A 13307-nucleotide genomic window follows, 5' to 3' on the forward strand; every position below is an offset into this window, starting at 1 on the left:
TCAATCTCAATCAATAACAAGCTGAGTGCACTGGTACTCATCAACTCACAAATCATAAATAGGAGGATTATAGTACATGCGAGCTAAGGCAAAAAGTATTGGGGTCTTGACAGGGTAGCCTTCAACTTAAACTTGTTTGGCTAGGCCTACCAAGTTTAAGGTCTTCAGCTTAAATCTCAGTACCACTAATATCACAACCAAAACCTTAAAATGAAGGCCAGGCTTGGTTGATATCATTAATCCCAGCTATTTGAGATGCTGAGATGAGAGGATTCATTATTAGAGGCTAGCCCAAGCAAAAATTAGCAAGATCCTATCTCAACAACAACAAAAAAAACTGTGCATGGGCTGGGAATATGGCCTAGTGGTAAAGTGCTTGCCTCACATACATGAAGCCCTGGGTTCGATTTCTCAGCACCACATATATAGAAAAATACAGAAGTGGCACTGTGGCTCAAGGAGTAAAGTGCTAGCCTTGAGCAAAAGGAAGCCAGGGACAGTGCTCAGGCCCTGAGTTCAAGCCCCAGGAGTGCCCCCCCCCCAAAAAAAAGTTGTGCGTGCAAAATGTGCACCTTTCGTACCAGCTGTACAAAACACATAAATAGGAGAGTGGTGATCTAAGGCCCTCTCTGGTAAAACAGTGCAAGACTAATCTGAAAAATAACAAAAAGAGCTCACATGATAGAAATCACTGGAGCAGAGAGAGCAGAGGAAAGATCATGGGAGAGACGACGAAGCTATGAAGAAAACATTTGCTGCTGCAGGAAGATGTTGAAATTTACTTGAGGGAGTGGGAAGTCACTTTTTTTCAGTGAGGAAGTGATATAACATAATTTGCATTTGCAGGAGGTTGAAATTTATACATGAGTCATGAACAAAAATATAACTCAACTAGCTTAACTCCTCACTTCCTCTTACTAGCAGAAATAACTTGAAGATGTATTTTTAAGGGAAGCAGCCATTCTGAATTTAAAAAGGAACACAATTCTCAAACAATGTAGTCTCTTTGATGATAAATGTTTATGTTATTTTCCCTCTTTCTTGTCTGCTCTTATCACTTGGCCAGAGGAGACTGTCAAGCAAAACACCTGATATTGGAAAACGATGTATATTACAGGTCTCATTTTAACATTCCATGCTGACAGATATCCTAATTGTCCTTGCCTGATCTTGGAAATTACAGAGAATAGCCATCTAGTGTGAATTATGAGGAATGATTGCATGGGGTTGCACAGGCTCAAAGGTATGAATGGTAGAGCCAGATTGGAAAGAATCAAATTTCAATCTTAGAGGATTTGAGGTTCAGACAGTAGATTGGAGACATCTAGAATTATCCTTGTTTGCAAGACTCAGGGAGGGCAATAATAAGAAGTAGATTCTACTTATATTTTGTAACTCCAAACCCTGAAGAACCCACCTCTCCACTGTCTAAACAAAGATCTACCCTGAGCATCAACATGGCCACAGAAAAGATGTGTGACTTCATTTCAGACTCATCAATATTGTCTTCTTGACTAGGAAGGGCAATCTGGAGTTGAGCAGAAGCCTGGATGGAAATACAGAACAAAAGCAGGGGAAAGCAAAGCAGCAGTGGAGCTGTGGTGAAGGCTCCAACAGCAATGGCAGATCAGCAACACAAACAATGACCTCCAATAATGCAAAAGTTATCGGCTGTCTGTGACTATAAGCCAGGGTAATAAAATAGAGAATTATGTGGCTAGAGCACTGGGAATCATTTAGAGACCCATACCTTTCCCAGCCAGTGCAAACTGCTTCTTCTTTACTGCTTTGCACCCTTCTATAGGGGCAGGGGAGACAGGTAGGCAGGAAATATCCCAAAGTGAGAAGTCTCTGGTGCTGAGGCATCCAGCCATGGGGGTATTAAGGTTCAGCTGGCAGGAACACTTTGTAGGCAATTCCAGGAGGCAATCCCACATCAGGAGGCCCAACTGGTCATTTTGTCTTGGTGTGTGTTTGTTTTCTTTTTCTAACAGTTGTTGGTTTCTTCTACTTGTTCTTTTATTTTTCACTGCTTTCTCTTTTGCTGTGGTTATTTTATCTTGTTTTCTCATAAGTTTAGCATCTCATAGTCCTTCATCCTATACTTTTCTTCTCTTTTTCATTTCACCTCTTAAAGGAATTTCATTGTGATATAATACATATATGTATATATAATTAAAATTTCCTGATTTATTACTCATTTTGAAATGTTTTCTCCATCAGGTTTTCAACTACTATAGTGGGTTTTATTGTGCTATTTGTGTACAAATCTACAATGTGACCCAATCATATTTCCCCTATCACTATCTCCCTATAACCTCTGTTTCCTACTAGTCCCCTCCTCTAAACAGCACCCCCTTTTGCAATTATCACGTAATTATTACTGCTATGATTTTTATTTTGAAATTACACGTATGAGATTTTAAAAACATAGGATATTTATGACTGAGTCCTTATATTGCTCAACAAAAGATTCCCAGTTCTTTCCATTCTTGTTATGACTGAATAGTAGTCTATTATGTATACATATGACATTTTCTTTATCCAATCACTGATTGATGGATGCCACAGCTGATTCTATAGTTTGACTGTTGTGAATAGCTTCAATTAGTATGAAAGTGCAACTATCTAAGCAGTATGTTGATATACATTCCATTGCATATTTACCCAAGAGTAGTAAAGCATGATCATGTTATAGGTCTATTTGTTAACTTTGGGGGAATGTCCATAGTGATTTCCATCTTGGCTGCACTAATTTATATCCATACCAGTAATAAGTTCCCTTTTCATTGAATCTAGGCCAACATTTGTTATTACTTGTTTTCTTGATGATTATCATTCTGATTGTAGTGAAATGGATCCCAATGTCATTTTTATTTTCATTTTATTTATGGCTAAGGATGTTGAGCATTTCTTCATGTATTTGGTTGTAATTTATACTTCCTTTTGAGAACTGACCATTCACTTTCTTTGCACAACCATTAATTGGATCATTTGGTGATCTGATGATAACTTTTGAGCCCATTCTAGCTGTTATTGCAATTGCTTCCTTTGATGTGCTTGAGCTTTTTAATTTGAGGCAATATTACTTTCTATTTTTTGCTTTTAGTTACTGAGCTATTATTGTCCTCGTTAGAAAGTTGTTACTTAGACCTATATTTTCCAAAGTTTTCCTTATGCTTTTCTACAGCTGTTTCAAAGTTCTAGATCATGCATTAAGGTCTCTAATACATTTTGAATTTCTTTGTGCAGAGTAAAAGCTAAAGGTCTAGCTTCAATTTCCCACACATGGATATACTATTTTCTCATTAGGTGAAGTTACTGTCTTTTTTTGGGGGGGGGGGGTGGGGGATGTCCTGGGGCTTTAACTCAGGGCCTGAGCACTGTCCCTGGCTTCTTTTTGCTCGGGGCTAGCACTCTACCTCTTAAACCACAGCACAACTTCTGGCTAAGTTACTGTCTTTTATACAGCAACTTCTTTTGCTTTTCTTTCTTGGTTTAAAAAATCCATTTTTTATCTCTGGGGTTTGGCACTTTTTTCCATAGGCGAACATGTCTGCCTTTGTGTTAGTGCCATACTGTCCATAATCTGGCTTGAAATTGGGCACTATAATATTACCAGTATTGCTCTTTACTCAGGATTACATTGGCACTTTGGGGGTATTTTATGCTTTCATATAAATTTTAGGATTGATTTTTCTAGCTCTGTGAAAAACAACATTAGTATTTGGGTGGGTGTTGCATTGACTCTGCAGATTAAATCTGGTAATAAAACCATTTTCAAAATATTCATTCTACCAATCATTGAAGATGGGAGGCCATTCCATTTTATTGTATGTGCTTCAATTTCTTTATTTGATGTTTTATTTATACTATTGAGGACAATAAACTTATTATTTAAGTTTATTCCTAGGAATTTTGAGGGTATTATGAATGGAATTGTTTTCCTGAGTCAGGCCATATAAAAAATCTGCTAGTTTTTGTATATTGATTGGTATCTTGTTATTTGATCAAAGTTATCACAAGATCTAAAAGTTTTTGGTTGTAGGATCATATCATGTACAGATACTGATAATTTAACTTCCTCCTTTTCTATGTGTATTACTTCTTTAGTTCTTGTTTTATTGTTATGATGCACTCTATTGAATAAGAGTAGAGAGTAGTCCTTTTGTGTCTTATTCCTAACTTTAGGAGAAGGGAATAATGCAGTTTTTTCATATATAGTACGGTATTGGCTAAAGGGTTGTTGGATACAAACTGCATTATGATGAGGTATACTTCTGTTATTGGTTATTTTTTTTATCATGAAGGGATATTGAATTTTTTCAGAAGCTTCTTCTGTATGTTGCAGTGTAACATCTAAAAGGAGATGGTGGGATGGGAGATTGTTGCTCTGAATTTTCAGTTTACATCCAGGTTCTAATTTCTGAGTTTTGATCTTTTAGCAATTATTTGTCATTTCTCTATTTCTTTATTTTGCCTCAAACAAAGATACATTTCACACTTTCCAAAGGAAAGACACCAGGAAATTCAACTTTCCATAACTTACAATAAAGTAACTAGAGAATTTTAGATTGTTGGAAAGGAATAATTTGTTGGGTGCTCATAATAATTTGTTGGGTGGCTCATGACTGTAAACCTAGCTACTGAGGAGACTGAGATCTAAGGATTATGTTTGAAAGTCAGTTTGGGCAAGAAAGTCTCTGATACTCTTATCTCTAATTAACCACAATTAAAGTATGTAAGTAAGCTGTGGCTCAAGTGGTAGAGCACTAGCCTTGAGAGAAAAAAAAAAGCTGCACAGTCCCTTGGCCCTGACTTCAGCAGCAGGACTGGCACGCACGTGTGTGCGCACTCGCGCACACACACACGATTAATTTATAATTATGGACATCCTGATTGCAGAAGGATGATGAATACTTCACTATTCTATTAATATCAAAGTACATGTGGTGACTGTGGTAATTTGTGGCAATGATATACTGATGATTTAAATGACTAACTTTGAAAGTAGGAGGGATTACATGAGTTGGGAACAATCTGGGACCTTTATATAGTGTGTTGAGAATACTGAGACCTCATAATCTACAAGAAGAATTCAGGCTAATACATCATCCAACTTAATCAAGCACTAAACTTCCAGAGTAAGGACAGCAGAAATTAGCTTACCATTATCTCAAACCCAGTATAAAATGCATGCTGATAAATTTTGCCTGGGAATAGAATAAGATCATGAAATAGGGAATGATTAATTTCTGAAAGGAACGTACTTGATTGATAAGAGAGCTAGAGAAGTTGATGATCTCCAAGGGAATAAAAGGGGAAGGAAGTTGAGAAAAAATTCATGTATTTTTCTGGAGTTCCAGAGTGGGCAGTAACCTGGCTGGCTTGAGAAAGAGGCCTTGTGCATAAAAGGATGGCAAAAGTAATCCTGGTTTAAAAATCCCAAAATACTGATCACAGAAACTAGTTTTGGAAAGAAATAGCTTGATTAGATTCATATGTATAACAATTTACAGTCCTGTGTATTGCTGAAGCAGTAGAGCAAGCAACTAGCAATTCATCAAGTTTAACATCTGAGTGTGATCAGGAGAAAAGAGGAGAACAAGTGTAATTCCAAGCTGAGTTGTCTTATGTAAAGATGTAAAGCAACACCTCCCTAAGGGGAAATACTCCATATCTGCGGGTGTGCGTGCACCTGCACATGCACACATGTGACTTTGGTGTCTATGTACAGAGAGCAAGAATTTCATTAAAAATCATCCAGTAAATCAGTAAGTAAACAATTCTATATAAGACAGTAAACAATGCTATGGTTGGATCATGATTTATCCTTTGTAAAAGTCATGCTTGAGTTTAATCCCCACTGTGAGGCATTAAGAGGAATCTTGGTCTGAGTAAGTTGCTTTGAAGTATAGCCTTTGGGAAGTGATTTGGATTCAGTAAGATCACCAAGGTAATGCCTTATAAAAGGCCAGTGGCTTTTTAAGAGAAGAGAGAAAGACATAATTGCTGCCTGGCAGGTGGTCCATCCTATGTAGGTTCTTTGTTCCATTCCTTAGGGATTGTAAAACCTCTGAGACCCCATTAAGGGGGAAAATGTAGGAATCATGGGCATAGAGAAAGGAGGAAAGGATTAAGATAAATAGAAAGAAAACATGTTCAATAATATCAGAGAAGAAAATCTCTCAAGAAAGAAGTAGCCATTCAAATAAAGGAGGTTTTTTTTAGGGCATCAAATAAACCAGACTAGAAAAGAACCAATAGGACTATATACTGAAAAATGTAAGTGCTAAGTCACCTATAATAACAAGTCCATTTGAATAGCAATAAAACTCTCAACAGAGGTTTAGAATGATTTCAAGTGCTGAAAGTAAAAAATTGCCAATAATTATTATTTTACCTATCATGTGTATTGCTAATAAATTAGGAATAATAAAACCTTCTATGATGGGCTGGGGATATAGCCTAGTGGCAAGAGTGCCTGCCTCGGATACACGAGGCCCTAGGTTCGATTCCCCAGCACCACATATACAGAAAACGGCCAGAAGCGGCGCTGTGGCTCAAGTGGCAGAGTGCTAGCCTTGAGCGGGAAGAAGCCAGGGACAGTGCTCAGGCCCTGAGTCCAAGGCCCAGGACTGGTCAAAAAAAAAAACCTTCTATGATAAACAAAAACACATAACTTATGAACACTAAACTAGCATTGCTAAAGAATGAAAGGATTCTTTCTTCCGAGAAAAAAATCAGAGAAATTAAATCTCGGTGGATGAACAGATTATCAAATGAAGAGTAGGGAAGAATAATACATTAAAATAGTAAAAATTAATAAGATCATGGCAAGAATTACTCTATACCTTTCAATAATAATACTTAATGCACAGTTCCCATTCCCCAAAGAAAAGGTAACCAAACTAGAATCAATCCATTTGATGCCTCAAGAAACGTATCTTATAGATAGAAATAAAATAGAACAGAAGATCCAGAAATAAAGCCACATAATTACAGCCATCTGGTCTTTGACTAATCAGTCAAAAGCATACACTAGAGAATAGGTACACCTTTTGGCTCTGTGAATACTGGATAACTGCATGCAGAAGACTGAAATTAGATTCCTATTCCAACAAGAGACTGATCCAATTAATAAACTGAAATTTCAATTGAACAGATAGTTCCCAGAAAAACAGCTAGTAAGTGAAGAAATGTTTAGTATCTTTATACATATAGGACATATAAACCAAAGCTAAAATAGATTTGATCTCACTGGAAATCATCAAGACGACAAATACAAATGCTGATGAGAATGCTGGGAAAGGGAATCTTTATATATTGTTGGTGGAAGTCAGCATGGAAGTTTCTCACAAAAAATAGACTTACCTCTCACCCTATCATATCACTCTTAAGTCATGTAGCCAAAAGAGAGTAGCCAAAATACAGCCAAGATACCTGTATACCCATGTTTATCATAGCTCTGTTCACAATAGCCAAATGGTGGAGGGACCCAACTGAATGTCTAAAGTGTGTGTGTGTGTGTGTGTGTGTGTGTGTGTGTGTGTGTGATGCTTTTCTTGACATTTTTGTGGTGGAGAGAAGAAGCAAAATTATTCAACTAATTTTATTATGTGAACCTAATCTTTATATCCAAACCTGTTAGGAAAAAGTATGACCAATCTTTCTTGTAGATATAAAAATCTTAAAATGTAAAAATTGAAGCAGTGCATATTAAAATTATGATCATAAAACAGAATTTACTAATTTGCAGGTTTAAGTAAAAAAAAACTAACAAATTATGCGCAGGTAAAGCATTGAGTGCAATGCTTTGTGAAAAAAACTATTCAGCTTGAAAATTGGGGCACCTTCTTCAATTTATTCAATATTTTTTATCTTGAAGCTGTAACAAAATACCTTATGACATAAAGAAACTATACTTTTATACTGCTATTTAAGAATTCCCATGTTCTGTGCATACTTTTTGTGATAAACATTTACACTAGTACAAAAATATGGATCATAATTTTACAGTTCTTATAAAGGTGCCTATCTTTATGGCTCTTGAGTATTTGTAATAATGGTTCAGGTATTAAAAACATACCCTTGGCTGGGAATGTGGCTTAGTGGTAGAGTGCTTGCCTAGCATACATGAAGACTTGGGTTCTATTCCTCAGTACCACATAAACAGAAAAAGCCAGAAGTGGTGCTATAGCTCAAGTGGTAGAGTGTTACCCTTGAGCAAAAGCAGCTCAAGGACAATGCCCAGACCCTGAGTTCAAGAGGCAAATATATATATATATATATGTATGTATACGTATATATATGTATGTATATATACATACATATATATTTCCTTGTTTGGGTGATTTAAACAACATAATTCCCATCTCTCAGTTCTCAAAGATACAAATCCCAGATGAAGGTGGCAGGTTTAGTTTCTTTAGGTTTTTCTCCTGAACTTGAGGATGATGTCTCTATGCGGTCATTTCTCTGTGATTATGCCAATCCTTGTGTTTATGTGTCCAAATTTGTCCTCTGTATTCAGAGTAGAATAGGTTCCTTCACATCCTAATTTTAATTTGTTCATCTTTTTAAAGATCCTATGCCCAAATACAGGCACATTGTGTGGTTCTGGTTGCTGGTTGCTAAGCTTCAGTACAGGAAACTGAGGGTTTTTTTTTTTAACCTTATTTCTTTTCTCTGTCCATTTTAAGATGCTTCTCCAGCATCCTGGCTGTCAAGATCCAGATATTCCAAGAATATTGAGCCTTTGTACACGCTGTGATAACCTCTGCTTAGCTCTCCTTTAGTTGACTTCCTGTCTTCATTCTCTCAGTTCAAATCAGGCTGAAAGATGGTTTTGGTCAGCTTACTCAAAATAGCATTTCTATCACTTAGCTTTGTTTCACAGTATGTTCTACTTGACTTAAAAGTTTATTTATTTTGTCTTAATACATATAGCCCAGGAGGAAGGAGACTGGTGAAGCAAGTACAGAGCTTGGCACAGTGGCTGACAGATGGTATAATTTATTGAATTAGGTGCTCAACAATTACACACCGAATGAATTAATACTACTTGAAGAACAGAGACCAAATCACTAAACCATCTTCAAATTATTATTTAATAACTAAATAGCATCTACCAAACCTGTCAGAACAGGAACCAAAATTTATTAAAACAAATGAAAGTGAAGATATTTGGTAGGGAAAGAATGTGAAAGTGAAGATATTTGGTAGGGAAAGAATTAAAATTAATAGGATAGTAGCAGATGGACCCAGCCATAGAACAAATTAGTGAAATAAGGTAGAGGAACCTTCCTAAGTAAAGAAAAAAATAAAGATTAAACATTAGAAAAATCAATAGGCAAGAGAACAGAAATGAAAAATGCCAAGTTCAAATAACAGACATATCACAGAGAAAGATGACATAATAATAATAAGAGTAAAGATTAGTTTCTGAGAATAAGAGATAAAATAACCCAAATAGAAGGTAGGCATTGGTGTTTTATTTCTATAATTCCAGTTACTTGTGCTTAGATTCCTCACTTTAATAAATTACAGGGGTTGATGAATATCTGTCCAATTACTTCTAAGAATGTCAAGAAGTTTTCTTCTTTTCATTATGCTTTCTTCATGGTCAGTTATGGTCCTCTTAGTTATGTATGCAATATATCTTCTTTAATGTATTGTCAGTTTGTAAAAAATAGTAGCCAAGGAGATCAAGCCAAGCTGAGAACAGCCCTTAGTTTTAACCAAATTTCATGTGCTAAGCCACAGGAAACTCAAATGTACAATAACCTGAATGAGTCTTGAGTCAGTTATCCTCAGATCTTCTTGAGAGTGGTAAAGCCCCATCAACATGTTGCTTTCAGTTTGCAAAACTGGCAGTAAAACTAGAGGAGGTTAATTTCTTCCCTTTTTCGAGGGTACTTCATAAAAACAATATACTGGAACACATACTGAAGAAGATACTAATAATTGGATATCAGTATATAGAATTCAGCATGTCATTTCTTCAGAGGTATTACCAACATCTACTTAAATCCAGTGATTGAGAGACATGAAAAAAAGGAAGTGTTATACTCAGTGTTTATTGGTGATTATAGTTTATTTAATTCAGTACCAAGATATGGTCATGTATATATTTTATATTCATCAAATCAAGATGACTCAGAAATTCTTAGTCTTTGAACATAGGGTGGAGTGCCAACAGCATTACTGCTTTGACCTAATTTTTCCAAACTGAAAATGAGATAATATCAATTTCTTCTATCTCACTACAAATTGGCAAGAGCAAATGTTGGTAAACTGGTTCATCAACTAATAGATACCCAGGATTCTATCTGGGAGGATTCATTATATGAGAAACAAATTGCTGCTGTATCTGAATAAAAAAAAAAAACACATAAGAATTACCACACTGATTTAGAGACGCAAACATATTGTCAAAGTAATGCTTCAGTTGATACCATCCTCCAGGATTAAAAATACACTTCTTAAACTATCTTTTAAGCTGATATAAATCTAGCAAAAATTGATATGTTTAAATAATATTGACTCTTCTTCCTAAATTGTTTATACAGGTTTGTAGTTTACTGCTTCAGTAGCATTTGCTATGTTTTGCAATAGTATGCCTTTTATTTCAGCCTTCTCTCTGGGGACACAGGCATGAATCCAGGGAAATTGGTTGGAAGACAATCTGAGCCATAGTCCTCACACTCAAACTCACCCCTTCTAATGATTACAGAGTGTCCTTACACCACATTTGTGCATCATGTCTCTGTCTTCAGCTTGGATTCCTACCATGAAATTTACCAGTTGCTCATGTGAAGAAACTCAGTCTTTCTGGCAGTACTTGACAGGAACACACTCATAAGGGATAAACAATACTAGATATATGTTGAGGATTAAAGTTAGTTCATAACCTCTGTCTCCCCACAAGAAAACGGAACCCTTTCCTCCTTTTCCACATAGTCCTAGCCTATATAGTATCATTTTATGTTTTGTTTTTTCATGACTATGTTTTGCATTAATTTCAGGTCTGTAATGTATGAAAATAACTTCTAGGAACAATAGTGTAGGTACTAGTGTGAATTTTCCAGGAACTACATCAGCATATACAGAAAGTAGGCATGGTTTAAAAAGGAAGGTGTCTTGGGCTGGGAACATGGCCTAGTGGCAAGAGTACTTGCCTCCTATACATGAAGCCCTGGGTTTGATTCCTCAGCACCACATATATAGAAAAGGCCAGAGGTGGCCCTGTGGCTCAAGTAGCAAAGTGCTAGCCTTGAGCAAAAAGAAGCCAGGGACGGTGCTCAGGCCTGAGTCCAAGCCCCAGGACTGGAAAAAAAAAAAAAAAGAAAAGAAAAGAAAAAAAAAAGTAAGATGTCTTAATGTAAGCTAAAATGTATTATTGATTGTGCAGCTATGTATCTACCTGTCTACCATCTACCTATCTAGATCATTTAGTTATGTCACATTACATGTACGGGTGGTCAGTTCCATGAAGAACAAAGACTTGAAGTTGTATGTGCCTTAGTTTTTTTTTTTTTTTTTTGGCCAGTCCTGGGCCTTGGACTCAGGGCCTGAGCACTGTCCCTGGCTTCTTCCCGCTCAAGGCTAGCACTCTGCCACTTGAGCCACAGCGCCGCTTCTGGCCGTTTTCTGTATATGTGGTGCTGGGGAATCGAACCTAGGGCCTCATGTATCCGAGGCAGGCACTCTTGCCACTAGGCTATATCCCCAGCTCTGTATGTGCCTTAGTTTTGATGTGAGGATGTTTTTCCTTTCTCACCTTAACCTACCCCATGACAGCACTACTTGTTCTGTTCTCACAGAATTAATGAGACCTCGCAGAGAGTGGGACGTCTGGCTTCTGAACTGCTGTCTGCTGTAGTAGCAACGGAGAAGCGAATTTAAAATAGGTGATGTTGAGAAAGGCAAGAAGATTTTTGTTCAAAAGTGTGCTCAATGCCACACTGTTGAAAAGGGAGGCAAGCACAAGACTGGGCCTAATCTCCATGGTCTGTTTGGTCGGAAGACAGGTCAAGCAGCTAGATTCACTTACAGAGATGCCAACAAGAACAAAGGCATCACTTGGGGAGAGGATACACTGATGGAGTATACTTGAAGAATCCCAAAAAGTACATCCCAGGAACAAAAATGATCTTCGCTGGCATTAAGAAGAAGGGAGAAAGGGCAGACTTCACAAAAGCTACAAATGAGTAATAGCCACTGCCTTATTTATTTATTGCAAAACAAATGTCTCATGGCTTTTTAATGTGTACCATAATTCAATTGATCTCTAATACCAGATTTCATATCCTGAATGACTGGCAGAATATTTTTGGGCAGTCCTGATTTAAGTAAAACTGGCTTGTGGTTAAGTGAATGTGATCTTAAAAAAAAAATACTGTCATTTGTTCCCCTTTCTGTGATATGATGGACTTACTAATATTCAATTTTTCAAACAAGTTAGGGAATACCATCTCCAAATCTGTCAGATTGGTTTTATATTCAGATTTATATAGCTAATTATGAGAACATCTTTTAAACACGGCCATCCCTTCACTGACAAGCAAAATTAACCTGTTTGAATTTGTGATCATTAGCTTGTTAAAGGCAATGGTTGAAGATGAGGAAGCAATGTCTATATTTTTGGTCTTGACTAAGCCAATTTAATTAGAAGAATTCCCTGTCTCTGAAATCTGCCTTTTACTTATGGAAATATATTTTAGTGTGGCTTATGTATAAATGTCAAATAAAGAATATCAAACACTTCTCACATTTTACAGTTGGTCTGTAAGTTCAGATGCTTTTAAAAGTGACTGTGATAGATACAATACTAACTTTATTTTTGAATTCTAAGACAAAGTTATAATTCAGGATTTTGTTTATGCAGCTATTCACAAGTTTTTGTGGAACTATTGTGTATGTGTGATTGATAGTGGTGCTTTTTGCCAACTTCTTAGATAAAAGGATTGAGATAAAGGAGATGATTTGTAAATTATGTGGCCATAGCCTTAAGGTAATTAAAGACAATATTATGTAAAAAAACAGAATTAATGAGACCTCGTTTTGATTTGACTTATGATCTTCAAATAAATCCTTTACATATCTTTGCAAAATGTAAACATAATCACTGTACTTAATGCAAGTTCTTTTTTTCCAGTAATTGTTGCCTTTTTGTTTTTTTTTAAAAAAGCTGAGAAATTATTAGTTAACTTGTCTTCCTTTACTTCCATACAGCCCAACCTACCATCATCCTTCATTTTTACAGTACTTCCAATTGCCCAGATCATATTTTACAAATGTCTTAG

At 36.4% G+C, this 13307-nt stretch overlaps 1 long non-coding RNA gene across 1 annotated transcript; it reads right to left on the bottom strand.

Annotated features, from left to right (window-relative positions):
* Positions 1–892: 892 nt before the first annotated feature.
* Positions 893–12417, bottom strand: LOC125359747. The gene is made up of 3 exons (XR_007212613.1): positions 12198–12417; positions 4255–4257; positions 893–903 (listed from the first exon to the last, which is right to left on the bottom strand). It is a non-coding gene; the product is annotated as an uncharacterized LOC125359747 (long non-coding RNA).
* Positions 12418–13307: the final 890 nt, after the last annotated feature.

The sequence above is a fragment of the Perognathus longimembris genome, chromosome 11 (assembly GCF_023159225.1).
Source record: "Perognathus longimembris pacificus isolate PPM17 chromosome 11, ASM2315922v1, whole genome shotgun sequence".
NCBI classification, from domain to species: domain Eukaryota; kingdom Metazoa; phylum Chordata; class Mammalia; order Rodentia; family Heteromyidae; genus Perognathus; species Perognathus longimembris.